This window comes from Gorilla gorilla, chromosome 11, assembly GCF_029281585.2.
Source record: "Gorilla gorilla gorilla isolate KB3781 chromosome 11, NHGRI_mGorGor1-v2.1_pri, whole genome shotgun sequence".
In the NCBI taxonomy this organism is placed as follows: Eukaryota; Metazoa; Chordata; class Mammalia; order Primates; family Hominidae; genus Gorilla; species Gorilla gorilla.
In genome coordinates this window covers 15796111-15810245 of record NC_073235.2, presented here as the reverse complement: position 1 = coordinate 15810245, position 14135 = coordinate 15796111, and the positions used below count along the sequence as shown (strand labels likewise).

Genomic DNA, 14135 nt, shown 5'->3' with positions numbered 1-14135 from the left:
TTGGTTTCAAAGAACATCTTTATTTCTGCCTTCATTTCGTTATGTACCCAGTAGTCATTCAGGAGCAGGTTGTTCAGTTTCCATGTAGTTGAGTGGTGTTGAGTATGTTTCTTAATCCTGAGATCTAGTTTGATTGCACTGTGGTATGAGAGACAGTTTGTTATAATTTCTGTTCTTTTACATTTGCTGAGGAGTGCTTTACTTCCAACTATGTGGTCAATTTTGGAATAGGTGTGCTGTGGTGCTGAAAAGAACATATTTTCTGTCGATTTGGGGTGGAGAGTTCTGTAGATGTCTATTAGGTCTGCTCGGTGCAGAGCTGAGTTCAGTCCCTGGATATCCTTGTTAACTTTCTGTCTTGTTGATCTGTCTAATGTTGACAGTGGGGTGTTAAAGTTTCCCATTATTATTGTGTGAGTGTCTAAGTCTCTTTGTAGGTCTATAAAGACACAACAAAAAAAGAGAATTTTAGACCAATATCCCTGATGAACATCGACGCAAATATCCTCAGTAAAATACCGGCAAACCGAATCCAGCAGCACAGCAAAAACCTTATCCACCATGATCAAACGGGCTTCATCCCTGGGATGCAAGGCTGGTTCAACATACACAAATCAATAAACGTAATCCAGCATATGAACAGAAACAACAAAAAAACCACATGATTATCTCAATAGATGCAGAAAAGGCCTTTGACAAAATTCAACAACGCTTCATGCTAAAAACTCTCAATAAATTAGGTATTGATGGGATGTATCTCAAAATAATAAGAGCTATCTATGACAAACCCACAGCCAATATCATATTGAATGGGCAAAAACTGGAAGCATTCCCTTTGAAAACTGGCACAAGACAGGGATGCCCTCTCTCACCACTCCTATTCAACATAGTGTTGGAAGTTCTGGCCAGGGCAATCAGGCAGGAGAAAGCAATAAAGGGTATTCAATTAGGAAAAGAGGAAGTCAAATTGTCCCTGTTTGCAGATGACATGACTGTATATCTAGGAAACCCCATTGTCTCAGCCCAAAATCTCCTTAAGCTGATAAGCAACTTCAGCAAAGTCTCAGGATACAAAATCAATGTGCAAAAATCACAAGCATTCTTATACACCAATAACAAACAGATAGCCAAATCATGAGTGAACTCCCATTCATAATTGCTTCAAAGAGAATAAAATACCTATGAATCCAACTTACAAGAGATGTGAAGGACCTCTTCAAGGAGAACTACAAACCACTGCTCAATGAAATAAAAGAGGATACAAACAAATGGAAGAACATTCCATGCTCATGGGTAGGAAGAATCAATATTGTGAAAATGGCCATACTGCCCAAGGTAATTTATAGATTCAATGCCATCCCCATCAAGCTACCAATGACTTTCTTCACAGAATTGGAAAAAACTACTTTAAAGTTCATATGGAACCAAAAAAGAGCCCACATTGCCAAGTCAATCCTAAGCCAAAGGAACAAAGCTGAAGGCATCATGCTACCTGACTTCAAACTATACTACAAGGCTACAATAACCAAAACAGCATGGTACTGGTACCAAAACAGAGATATAGACCAATGGAACACAACAGAGCCCTCAGAAATCATGCCACATATCTACAACTATCTGATCTTTGACAAACCTGAGAAAAACAAGCAATGGGGAAAGGATTCCCTATTTAATAAATGGTGCTGGGAAAGTTGGCTAGCCATATGTAGAAAGCTGAAACTGCATCCCTTCCTTACACTTTATACAAAAATTAATTCAAGATGGATTAAAGACTTAAATGTTAGACCTAAAACCATCAAAACCCTTGAAGAAAACCTAGGCAATACCATTCAGGACATAGGCTTGGGCAAGGACTTCATGTCTAAAACACCAAAAGCAATGGCAACAAAAGCCAAAATTGACAAATGGGATCTCATTAAACTAAGGAGGTTCTGCACAGCAAAAGAAACTACCATCAGACTGAACAGGCAAGCTACAGAATGGGAGAAAATTTTTGCAATCTACTCACCTGACAAAGGGCTCATATCCAGAATCTACAATGAACTCAAACAAATTTACAAGAAAAAAATAAACAACCCCATCAAAAAGTGGGCGAGGGATATGAACAGACACTTCTCAAAAGAAGACATTTATGCAGCCAACAGACACATGGAAAAATGCTCATCATCTCTGGCCATCAGAGAAATGCAAATCAAAACCACAATGAGATACCATCTCACACCAGTTAGAATGGCGATCATTAAAAAGTCAGGAAACAACAGGTGCTGGAGAGGATGTGGAGAAATAGGAACACTTTTACACTGTTGGTGGGACTGTAAACTAGTTCAACCATTGTAGAAGACAGTGTGGCGATTCCTCAGGGATCTAGAACTAGAAATACCATTTGAACCAGCCATCCCATTACTGGGTATATACTCAAAGGATTATAAAACATGCTGCTATAAAGACACATACACACGTATGTTTATTGTGGCACTATTCACAATAGCAAAGACTTGCAACCAACCCAAATGTCCAACAATGATAGACTGGAGTAAGAAAATGTGGCACAGATACACCAAGGAATACTATGCAGCCATAAAAAATGATGTGTTCATGTCCTTTGTAGAGACATGGATGAAGCTGGAAACCATCATTCTCAGCAAACTATCGCCAAGGACAAAAAACCAAACACCGCATGTTCCCACTCATAGGTGGGAATTGAAGAATGAGAACACATGGACACAGGAAGGGGAACATCACACACTGGGGCCTGTTGTGTGGTGGGGGGAGGGGGGAGGGATAGCATTAGGAGATATACCTAATGTTAAATGATGAGTTAATGGGTGCAGCACACCAACATGGCACATGTATACATATGTAACTAACCTGCACGTAGTGCACACGTACCCTAGAACTTAAAGTATAATAATAATAAAAAAAAGATCTGACCCTAAATTCAGTATTTAGGGCAAGCCAACCAGTATTTTGAACTAATCAGATAACTAATCAGATTAACTGGGAAAATGATCATAAAAATCTGGTCAGGAGTTGAGAATTTATCCATTACAACAAATCAGCCAGTGGATAAGTCCTTAGCAAACACCAACTATATGTCCATCACTACCAAGCACAGCTTCTGCAAAGATCTGGGGCACAAAAAGAAAATACCTATGAAAGAAAAAACACACGTATTCTAATCTCATCTCTCTCCAACATCTATGATTTCTTTCTTTCATTTGAGCCTTCTTTCCTCTAAATATATCCCAGTCTCTTCAAAAAGCTTCACCTGATTTTATCATGTGTGATGATATTGAAAGATGTCTACAAATTTTTGGGGGACTCCTCCCATGAAAATGTGGAGCTTAATTCTTCTTCCCTTAATTGAGGGCTGTATTTAGTGACTCTGTCTAATAAATTGAACATGGCAAAGTGATGGTGTGAAACTTTGGTAATTAAGTCATAAAAGTCACAGAAGTTATTATTAATAGAAAAAAAATTATGTTGTACTTGACAACAATAGAATTAAAAACTTCTATTTATTAAACCATATTATAAAGAAAGAGAAGAAAACAAGCCACAGAATGTGAGAAGCTATCTTTAGCCATATTACCATTCAAAGGACTTGTATGCAGAACACACACAGAACTAAAATTGAAAAGAAAAAGACAAATCAATAAACAGTGGGCCAAAAACATAACTAGCTATTTTATACAAGAGAAAAATTCAAATGGCCAATAAACAAAATAAGATCAGCTTCTTTGGTAATCAGAAAAATGCAAATAAAAATTACAGCAAGATAAAACTATACAACCATTGAATTGGCTAAAATAAGAATCAGAGAAAGCCTTGTATTAAGGACAATATAAAACATTATTAGCTAAAGTTCAGAATAGGCATACCCAACGACTCAGCAATTTCGCTTCTAGGTAAATATGCCATAGAAAACGGGGACACATAGGTACTAGGATACATGTCTGAGAACTTTCATGGCAGCATAGATTTTTACAGCCAAAACTGGGAAAAATTGTTGTAGCAGCAGAATATGTTTTATTTATAAAATAGAGCAATGAAAATAAAGTAATGCAATGTCCAACTTGGATGAATAATAAAAATGTAGTGTTAAAGAAACATGACACAAAATAATATATGTATTGTGAAATTTATTTTTATGAAGTTCACAAATTCAAAACTAAATAGCATTGTCCTGTGATGCATATAGTGGGGCTACAATTATAAAACAAAGCAATGAAGTGATTACCATAAAATTCAGCATGGTGTTTACCTCTGGCAGGTACAGAGGGAAATATTCCAGATGGGAAATATGAGAAGCTTCTGGAAGGCTGGAAGCCTCCTATTTCTTGAACTACCTAGTGGTCATGGGTCCACTTTATAAATAATCCCTTTACACTGCTTATTTGTGCTTTAGGCACTTTTCTGTGTGTTACACTTCAAAATTTAAAAAAATTTCAATAGCAATAAATTCACAGGACAGTCCCACAAACTAGCTTTAATTCCAACAACTCTATGATAATTGCTCCCTGGGCTTTTTTCCCAAGAATCCCTTAAAACAGTTAGGAAGACATGCGTACTCTGATTATCCTGTTTCATTCAGTTGCAAATATTCATTAAGCAAATATTAATTGACTGCCTACTATGTGACAGGCACTGTTCTAGGCATTTGGAATTATAGCAGTGAAAATGTAAAGAAAAATCTCTGTTTTCACTCATTAAACTTATATTCTAAGTTTAAAAGTAAAAAATTACTTTTAGCAGTTACGGTTAAAAGACTAAATATAATTTAGTCTCAGGAAAGACTGCATTCAGGGATTCAAACAGCATCCTGACTAGCAGTCTCCATCTCTCTATCTCTCACTTGGCTTAAAGTTGCATTTTGGCCTCACTCCCTTATGCCCATCCATAAGTTAAAGGGCATCACCATAATTAGATTTGTAACCACATTCTTTCAGCTTGCACTACAAGAGGAAAAAAATACCATCTGTCCCCAGTATCTATATATAAAACTCCCCAGGAAAAACCTCTGATTGGTCAACTTTAGGATCATGATTTCACTGAGGAGCCAATCACTGAAGCCAAAATAATGGTGTACTCTGATGGGCCAAACCTGGATCTTAAACCTGTTCTGGAGATCAAAGAAACCTACTGCTGAAAGTGACAGCCTTACTATACCGGCAAAAGTAGGTGAGAGGAATTTTCAAAAGAAATAGTGCTGAAATTAGAATTGATTAAGTATTGCTGAGTCAACAGAACAGTTGATGTATTCTCCAATAACCAGACGTAGTGGAGATCAAAGCAGGGTATTGTAAGAACAATCATAAAAGAAAATAAAAGAAGTAAAAGAAAAGAAGCCATGAGTAAATTGCAAAAGGACCACAGAAAGGAATAGTTATTTCTAGCTGAAAGATTAGGAAGATATTCACAGATCTGCACCCATCCTCCTTCAGCCCACAGGGCTGGGTCTCAAATCCACCCTGAAAGAGTCCAGGAGAACATTTTATTCAGCATTAAAGAAGCACCAGCCTGAGGGGAATGCTGAGGTCATGCTAGCTGTCCTGACACATTCTGAACAAAATAAGTGACAGCAGAACCCATGACATGAAGATGATGTTCCAGGAAGGCAGCCCCGTCATCTGTGTCAGGAAGCAGGCCCAGGACTTAATTGTCCTTATCTGCTCCACCAAGATTAAAGACTGCCTTCCTTAACCAAGCTGAGGGAATGTGAGTTTATGAAATAGTCAATAATGATGCAGCCAGAGACAGAAAGCCGGAGAGCAGAGAAGAAAATAAGTGCTCTGAGTTTAAGCTCTGTGTCCCTAAGTCAACATTTCAGAAAGCCCTTCTTTACTCCTTGTAAACGGCTTAGTGGATTTCCAGCAACAGGGCTCTGCTTTCCCATAGGATAGGCTCCCCTGAAATTTTGGAGCTCTATTACTGGAATTTCAACCTATTGATTTAAGGAATCTTTACAAAATGTGGTTACCTTTTTCAGACACTGTGTTTGAACTGTCATTCATTCATCATATTCTAGAATTGACCTAATTATAAGAAGAAATTTAAAATAAATCCCTGTATTACCTCTCTTCTCCCCAAACTTCGGTAGGAGTCTCTAAGATCAACTACAATGCTGTGATAGAAATTTAAAATGTCCACACCCTGATACCAGCCCTCTCCTTAGACAGACTTCAAGGTGACTAATTCCACAGCCAGCCCACCTTCCCTTCATGACTTCTCATTGTGTGTACACATGTCTGTCTCCCAATCTTACTGGACTGGACTGTGTTTTCTTTATCTTTGCATTTCTTGAGCTCATAACATAATCTTGAGCTCATAGCCTAAGCCGTCTACATAATGATTAACTGATAATGCTTAAAAATCAAAGAATAAGTGATTCTGCCATCACTTATCTTTTCAATATCCATTAGAATCAGAGAAAACCTTTAGAAATATAATGATAACTGCATTGTGAATCAGATGACCAAATTAGTGTATTAAAGGGACTGAGGCTAGTTATGGGGAGATAGGCACATAGCAATTAAGAGCATGGAATCCAGTATCAGATACCTCTGAGTTCAAATATTAGCAAGCTCTTTAAACTCTTTGAGCCTCAGCTTCCTATGTATAAAATGGGTAGAATACCCTTCTCTCAGAATTATTGTGGGGATTCAGTGAAATAATGTATGTGAACACAATACACTTGCGTGTTACTAAGCCTGCAATCAACAGTGGTGTGTGTGTGAGTGTGTGTGAGTGTGTGTGTCCTTTCCCACAAATCCCACTCCCTCGGTAATTCAGTTCATTCTCATACCCAATTTTAAGACGTTCATTACTCAACACTCCAAAGGATATTTGCATTTTAAAGGAGGATAATGAAAAAATAATCCACAGTAGCCACTAGCAGATAGCATTCCTTTCTGGTGGTTGGAGACCCTGGTCACAGCCTCTCGAATAGGAACACCTAACAACTACAGAATACACATTGTTTTGAAGAATATCATTTACAAAATTGACTACTGGGACATAAAGCGAGTCTCAATCAAGTTTAAAATGATGAAATCATGCAGATTATATTTATAAGCATGTTGTTAAACACCGATTATATTTATCATCATGTTGTAGTTAAACTAATACTGATGACAAAAATATAGCTAGCAAAAACTATACATTTTAGAAGTTTTAAGAAAAATACATCTAACTATATCTATGTGTCAAAAAAGAAATCATAGTGACAAATGTTTTTAAATGTGTTTGTACTGAATACTAACAAAAACACTACATCGCAGAACTGTGTAACACAGATAAAGCAGAGATTAGAAGGACATTTACAGACTTGATGTGTATGTGAGAAAACAAAGGTGCGTGAAAGTTAATGAGCATCCATCTGACCCAGATCCTTTTTCAGAGAAGGACTCACTGCCTGGTGGTAGGTGGTACAGTTTCCAGACAATCTTCAGCTGTCAGCTCCTACCGGGGCTGCCTCAGCTGCAGAGAGCTCCCTGTCCTAATGCCACGGTCTTCCTGAGCTGTCTTGTATCTAGTAACTGAGTGAAGGGGGTGCTTAAGGGCCTAGTACAATGCTGAGAAGTCCAAGACAGGACTACTTCAATAGGAAATATTGGCACCAAACTCCCCACCAAGTTGGCTAAGGTTTGTGGGAGCTGCATCGAAGTTCAGCTTCTCCCTGTGCCGTAAGCCAGCTTCCTCTCATCTTGCACCACCAACTTCACCTCAGTGTCTGCATTGAAGAATCTAATCTGTGAAACCATCTCAAATTAGATAAAGTACAACACACAAAGCAAATAAAAGTTATAAATGCAATAAAGTTATAAATGAAAATAATTTTAAAATGACTACAAAAGACTGAAGAAAACTAACTTGCAAAGCGATGACTAACAGTTTTCTGGAAAGACTAATAAACTGTGTAAACTTCTAGTATGAGTTATTGAAAAAATTAAGAGAGAAAACACAATTAGCAATACAAAGAACCAACAAGGGAATATCACGACAGAGGCTAGAGACATGAAATGGATAATAAAAAGATATCAAAATCAACTTCCTTCCAAGTATCTTTTAAAAATTATAACAAATGTGTATAGTCCAGGAAAAAAAAGTAACATATCAAACAAAATCAAAAAACCTTTGGAAATCTCAATAGCCCTATAGACATTTAAAGTGAATGAATCAGTAATTTTTAAAATTTTCCACAAAGAAATCACAATGCCCTAATTACTTTATCAAGGAATTCTACTAAGCATATTTTAAATAATTTAAACATTATGTAGTAAGTATAGAAGAGGAGTTAAAAATCACAGGAAATAAGGGAATAGCTCTCAGTGCATTTTATGGAACAGCATAGATTTGAAATAAAAGCCTAACAAGGACAGCATAATAAGAAAAGTTACAGATCTCTTACTTATTTATATGCATGCAAACATCTTAAAATGCTAACAAAGCAAACACATCACTATGAAAATAATTCAGGTTTAAAAGGTAAGTTTTCATTTTTAATGTTAGAAAATTAATCAGTACACTTCATTAACAGATCAGAGTAATAATCTCAGTGATTTCAGAAAAAAAAGATCACTAAAATTCAACACACATTTATTGAAAAAAAAACCGCTTTAGAAACCAGTATTGGAAGGAATTTCTTTAATCCAAATAAAAGTATATACAAAAATATTTGATCAAATGTCATATTTAAAATCTTTACCTTCATCACCAGAAATAAGACAAGGATTTCCACTGTCACCATTTAATTTGGCATGTTATCAGAGATCTAAACCAATGCAGTAAGACAATAAAAAGAAATCGAGTTTATAAGAATTTGAAAAGAAAAATGAAAACTGTATCTATACACAGATGGCATGATTGTGTATGTATAAAGTTCAAAGATAGTCTACAGATAAATTATTGAAAATGATATGTGAGTTTAACAACATTGCCAGATACAAAATAAATCTGTGGAAATAACTAGTATTCAATATATCAGAGCAAACTATTGGAAAATAAAATTTTGAAGATGATGGCATTCATAGTAGTATCAAATCTAGAAGCAAATTCAAAAATATCTGTGCAATGCTTTAACAAATATTGTATATTTGGATATAAACTTTATTGAGCTATATTAAATAAATGGAGAGGTATATTATGTTTATGGATTAAGACACCACTAAAAATGTCCATTATATTAAAACTGATTTATAGATTTAATGCAATGCCATACAATATCCTACTAAGGTTATTTGTACAAAACTTGAAAAGCACATTCTAAAATTTACATGGAAATGCAAATGGGCCAAAGATAGCCAAGACATTCTCAAAGAAAAAAACAGGCTGGAAGAGCACCCTTTACTGTACGTTAGGCTTATTTTTAAACTATAGTAACAAAATGTGGGTAGACAGATGGAATAAAGAACAGAAAAACAAATTTACCTATAATGAACACGTGATAGATGACAGAGGTGGCATTGCAGACACGTGGAAAAATGACAGATATTACAATGAATAGTTTTTAGACTGTTGAGTATTCATACAAAAAGACAAAAAATTGGACCCTTTCCTCACTTTATACGCAACCATCAGGTCCAGGTAGATTAAAGACCTAAATGTGAAAGATAAATTATAAAGATTATACAAGACAATTCCTCAGAAGTTCTGATTAAAAACATAGTTTATTAAATAAGACACAAAAAGTGCTATGAATTAAGAAAATTACTAATATTTTTAAGTTCGTTAAAATTTGAGCTCCATTAAAATTAAGAACTCAGCCAGGCATGGTGGCTCATGCCTATAATCCCAGCACTTTGGGAGGCCAAGGTGGGAAAATTGCTTGAGCCTAGGGGTTAGAGACCAGTCTGGGCAACATAGTGAGATACTGTCTCTACAAAATAAAAATAAAAATTATCCAGGCCTGGTGGCATGCACCACCCAGCTACTCAGGAGGCTGAGGCAGGAGAATCACTTGAGCCCGGGAGGTTGAGGCCGCAGTGAACTGTGATTACACCACTGTACTTTAGCCTAGGTAACAGAGCCGGACCCTCTCTCAAACAAAACAAAACAAAACAAAACAAAACATATATATATATATATATATAAAATGTTAGGACCTCATATTTATCAAGTCATCACAAAGATAATAAAAAGACAAGTTCAGATTGGCAAAAGGTGTTTGCAGAAAAAATAACTAGAAAATCAAGTATCCAAGATATATAAAAAATATCTATGAATTAATAAGAAATTGACCATCCATTTTTTAAAACAGGTAAATGAGTTTAATAGCAACTTACATGAATGAATTCTAAATAGTCTATATATATATATATATATATATATATATGAAAACGTGGTCAAACACATTAATACTCAGGAAAATAAAAACTAAAACTATATTAAAATGCCATGACACACTCAATACCATTGCACATCACACTTAATAGGCAAAGGGTAAAATGTCTGGCACTATCAAATATTGTTGAGGATGTCAAGAGAAGCAGCCCACTAAACATGGTTGATGGAATGAAAGAGGTTTGGCATTATCTAGTAAATTAAAGATACCTGACCTATAACCCAGGAATTTTATTCCCAGGAATATACCCTACAGAAATGCTTACATATGTGTGCCAGGATACTCGAATAAACATGTAAGTAAAAACATTATTCATAATAGCTCTAAACTGGAAACAGCCCAAATGTCTATTTAGAGTAGAGTGGATAAGTAAATTGCAATGTATTCATGCAACAGAATACCATACAGCGGTGAAAATGGACTACAGCTGCACCCAACATTATGGATAAATCTTATAAACATAACACTGAGTAAAAGAAGATTTTGAATAGAGAGATATAGATATAGAAATGAATACACACAGAGTGATTATATTCTATAAAACTGAAAAACAGGAAAAATTATATTGTTTAGTCATACATATGAAGAGGATAAAACTATAAATAAAGGATTTACAAAAGATAAAAATGTTTATACCTAGAGAGGAAGGAGATGATAACATCGGAAGATGCATGAAGGCTTCTGGAGTGGTTGTAATATTCTATTTCTCGAGAAGGGAGGTGTTTACTCTTGCATTGCTTTTTAACTATTTGTTAAACTATACACAGGTATTTTCTGTAATCGTTCTGCATTTATATTTCACAGCTTTAAAAAATCAGTGACAGTTGTTATAAAAAATCTGTGACAATAAAATGAATGGAAGATAAAGAAATGAAAGCAATAACTGTAAACAACTTTTTAAGAAGTTTATCTTTAAAGAGATGGTTAAAGATAGCATAGCTGGTGCAGAAGGTGGCATCAGAGGTGCTATTTTTTTAAGAGAGAAATAGTTGATCATATTTAACAATTTATTAGAAGATGTCCATATTAAAAGAGACATTAAAGATATAGGAGATCAAAAAGATAAATGATAACGTGATCCTTGAGAAAGCATGAAGTCATAGAAGCAGAACCTAAATGTAACAGAAGAGAAGAAGGAAAGAATGGATGCCATGAAAGTAATTTTGTAAGTTCAGGCCAGCTCTCTGATGGCTCCATTTCATCTGGTATGAAGTGAGATGTGTTCCAAAAACTAGCCCTCTTGGCAATAAGAGGCTGACAGCACATTTCCTCTCTCCTGCTCCAGCTTGCTGGGTTGAAGCCTCTTGCTGCAAGCCCAGTGGCAGCTATGCAGATGATACCCAGTGCAGATGCCATCAAGGCCACCAATGCCAGCATTAAGGGCATTGCAGCACTGCCAAGAGTTCCGCAGCTATCTCCTGTAGTTGCCAAAGCTTCATGCACCAAAGCTGCAGGAGACTGCTAACTCAAAGCCCACACAGATTTTAATATCCGCTGGCTGTTTTATTAAGCTCATCATATTCAACCCATGAGAACAGCCAGAGGGTGTCCAGAGTTCCCTCTGACCATATCCTGTATATCCCTCAGTTATTTCTTTGGGTTGTATCTAGTGCAGGAATCTCCAAATGCAGTGTTTCTCAAAATGTATGTATGTAAACCAGTAAACGTGAGGGGAATTGAGATTCTACATCATTAACAGGTTCTCAGATAGCCTTAATACTCCTGGTTCCCAAACCACACCCTGAGCAGAAAAGCCCTAGGTACTTCATGTAAAAAGGCCTGCAAGGCTTATCATATCTACCCACATAACAATCAAAACATGTCTGAATTAGAGGTAAATATAGCTTGGGTTCAAGCAGGGACAGCTGTAAGACTACCAACCAAGTGGATGATTAGCACATCTGTCAATCAAAGCTAACTGAGTACTTTCTATGTATCCCACTATGTGGGATGCAGACAATTAGTGGGTATTGTCTCTGCCTTTGTTGAATTTATCTTTGACTCAGTGAGAGGCAGCAAGATAATTGAAAAGTACCAAGAACACTAGGGGTACTCAAACTAAAAATAGAGTATCCTAAGCACAGTCCTGTGAAACTATACATGAGTTCTTTATATCTTTCATTTGATGACATGTTATCAAATTCTTTGGGGTAACCTGAAAAAACTCCATGGAACAAGGAATTATAGCTATTCTTCACATATTGGTTTCTCCCATGGATAGTTAACTAAAGGAAAAGTTGTCTTGTTAGTTAGTCATAGTGATGTATCTATGGAGTTTATATCCTTCATTTGATGATGCTTTACCCCAAATGCATTCGAAAACTACTTTTACTTACTCAAAAATACACTCTCTCTCTAGAGTAAAAAAAGAAGGAACTTCCAAGTTAAGAAGATGAACAGCTGGTGATATTCGGTTTTGTTCTACCTCACTTTGACAAATCAAAAGGTGTTCACAAAAAAATTAGAAAATCTAATGAAAATAGACTTCCTGAAAAGTTTTAAATTTCAGATCCAGGAAAGGAATTCTACAGGTAGCCAAGGATCAACAGATAAACCATAAAGGGACCAAATTCTGGCCAAATTCATCAGACTACCCTTTCATAACATGGAAGAAGAAACAACAAAAAAAGGACAATGTAGAATTTTAGATCAAAAGCAGTTAACTAGAGATTTCTATATTCATTCAAATCATCACTTGTGTGGAAAGTCCACAGATTGTTATTTTCAGATATTAAGGGCTTAAAAAGTCTAATTCCCAAATATTCTTTCTGAGAAAATTACGGAAAGATGTAGACCAGCCGGTAAAAAGGTTATTTGAAATTAAACACTCAAGAATAAGGAAGTTGTGTTTTTTATTGTGGTTTTAAAAGGATGGGCTACGGTCACTAATATGAGTTATAAGATGTATGTGTAACAGAATAATAATAACAATAATAATGTAAATCTAGAATTCTAAATTATTTAAACGAAAAGTAAGAATGAGGCGAATGAAGGAAAAAAGTTTAAAAATGCAAATAAGTTTATTTATTCAACAAGTACTTTCTGAGCAACTACTAAGTGCCAGATATTTTGTTGGGTGCTCCTTATACAAAAGGTGGTTCATTTTTAAAATTGAAAACATAAAACAATATAAATGAAAATGGTTTAACATAGTTTCTTTTGTTTATAAATTCATTCTGCGTGTTAAATGTTTTCCTTTGTTTTTAATCCCAAATAATACTTACATTTTTTTTAAATCAAGAAGTACATAAGGAATTTTTTTTAAAGCAATGTCTTATCACCCTATCGTCACTCTCTGATCTCAATATCAAGAAGGAGCAATTATTTTTCATCATTTATGTTGTTTTCCTTGTTTTCAACTTATGTATTTTGAATTATAATGCTCACACTTTTACTGCTTGCTTTTTTTCAAATATTTGGTATTGTTTGTTAACTTCACTCTGAGAAAGTGAGGAATTTAAACTTACTCACTAGAATTCCTAATGTGCTGTCCCCCTCTGTCCTTCAGGCTTCAAATCTTCCTCAACATCTTCCCTCTTTGTGACCTGTGCTCACAGGTGAGGAAGTAGGTGAACTGGCATCAGCACATACCTGTGGGTTAGCAGGGACTGCTGGACAGTGAGAAGGTGGGGAGTTGGTCATTCCTCTGGTCACTGGAGAAGGATTTCCTAGGGAAACGGAAGTTTTGCCTTCACTCTGAACACCAGTTGTGAATGAAGGATGCCAATTTTAAAATCCTATAGACTGGCCATCAAACCCACTGTTGTCAACACACCTCACTTCTCTTTACCTT

The 14135-nt window shown here is 35.8% G+C and overlaps 1 long non-coding RNA gene across 3 annotated transcripts in view; it reads right to left on the bottom strand.

Moving 5' to 3' along the window:
- The window catches only part of LOC129532033 (uncharacterized), an 85831-nt gene that overhangs the window by 18205 nt on the left and 53491 nt on the right, over nt 1–14135 (bottom strand). The window contains exon 4 of one of the 3 annotated variants that reach the window (XR_008677623.1): nt 13875–14010. The exons of the other annotated variants lie outside the window; for them this stretch is intronic. This is a non-coding gene — a long non-coding RNA (uncharacterized lncRNA). Of the gene's footprint in view, nt 1–13874; nt 14011–14135 lie in introns of those variants that run through there. 3 annotated transcript variants of the gene reach the window in all.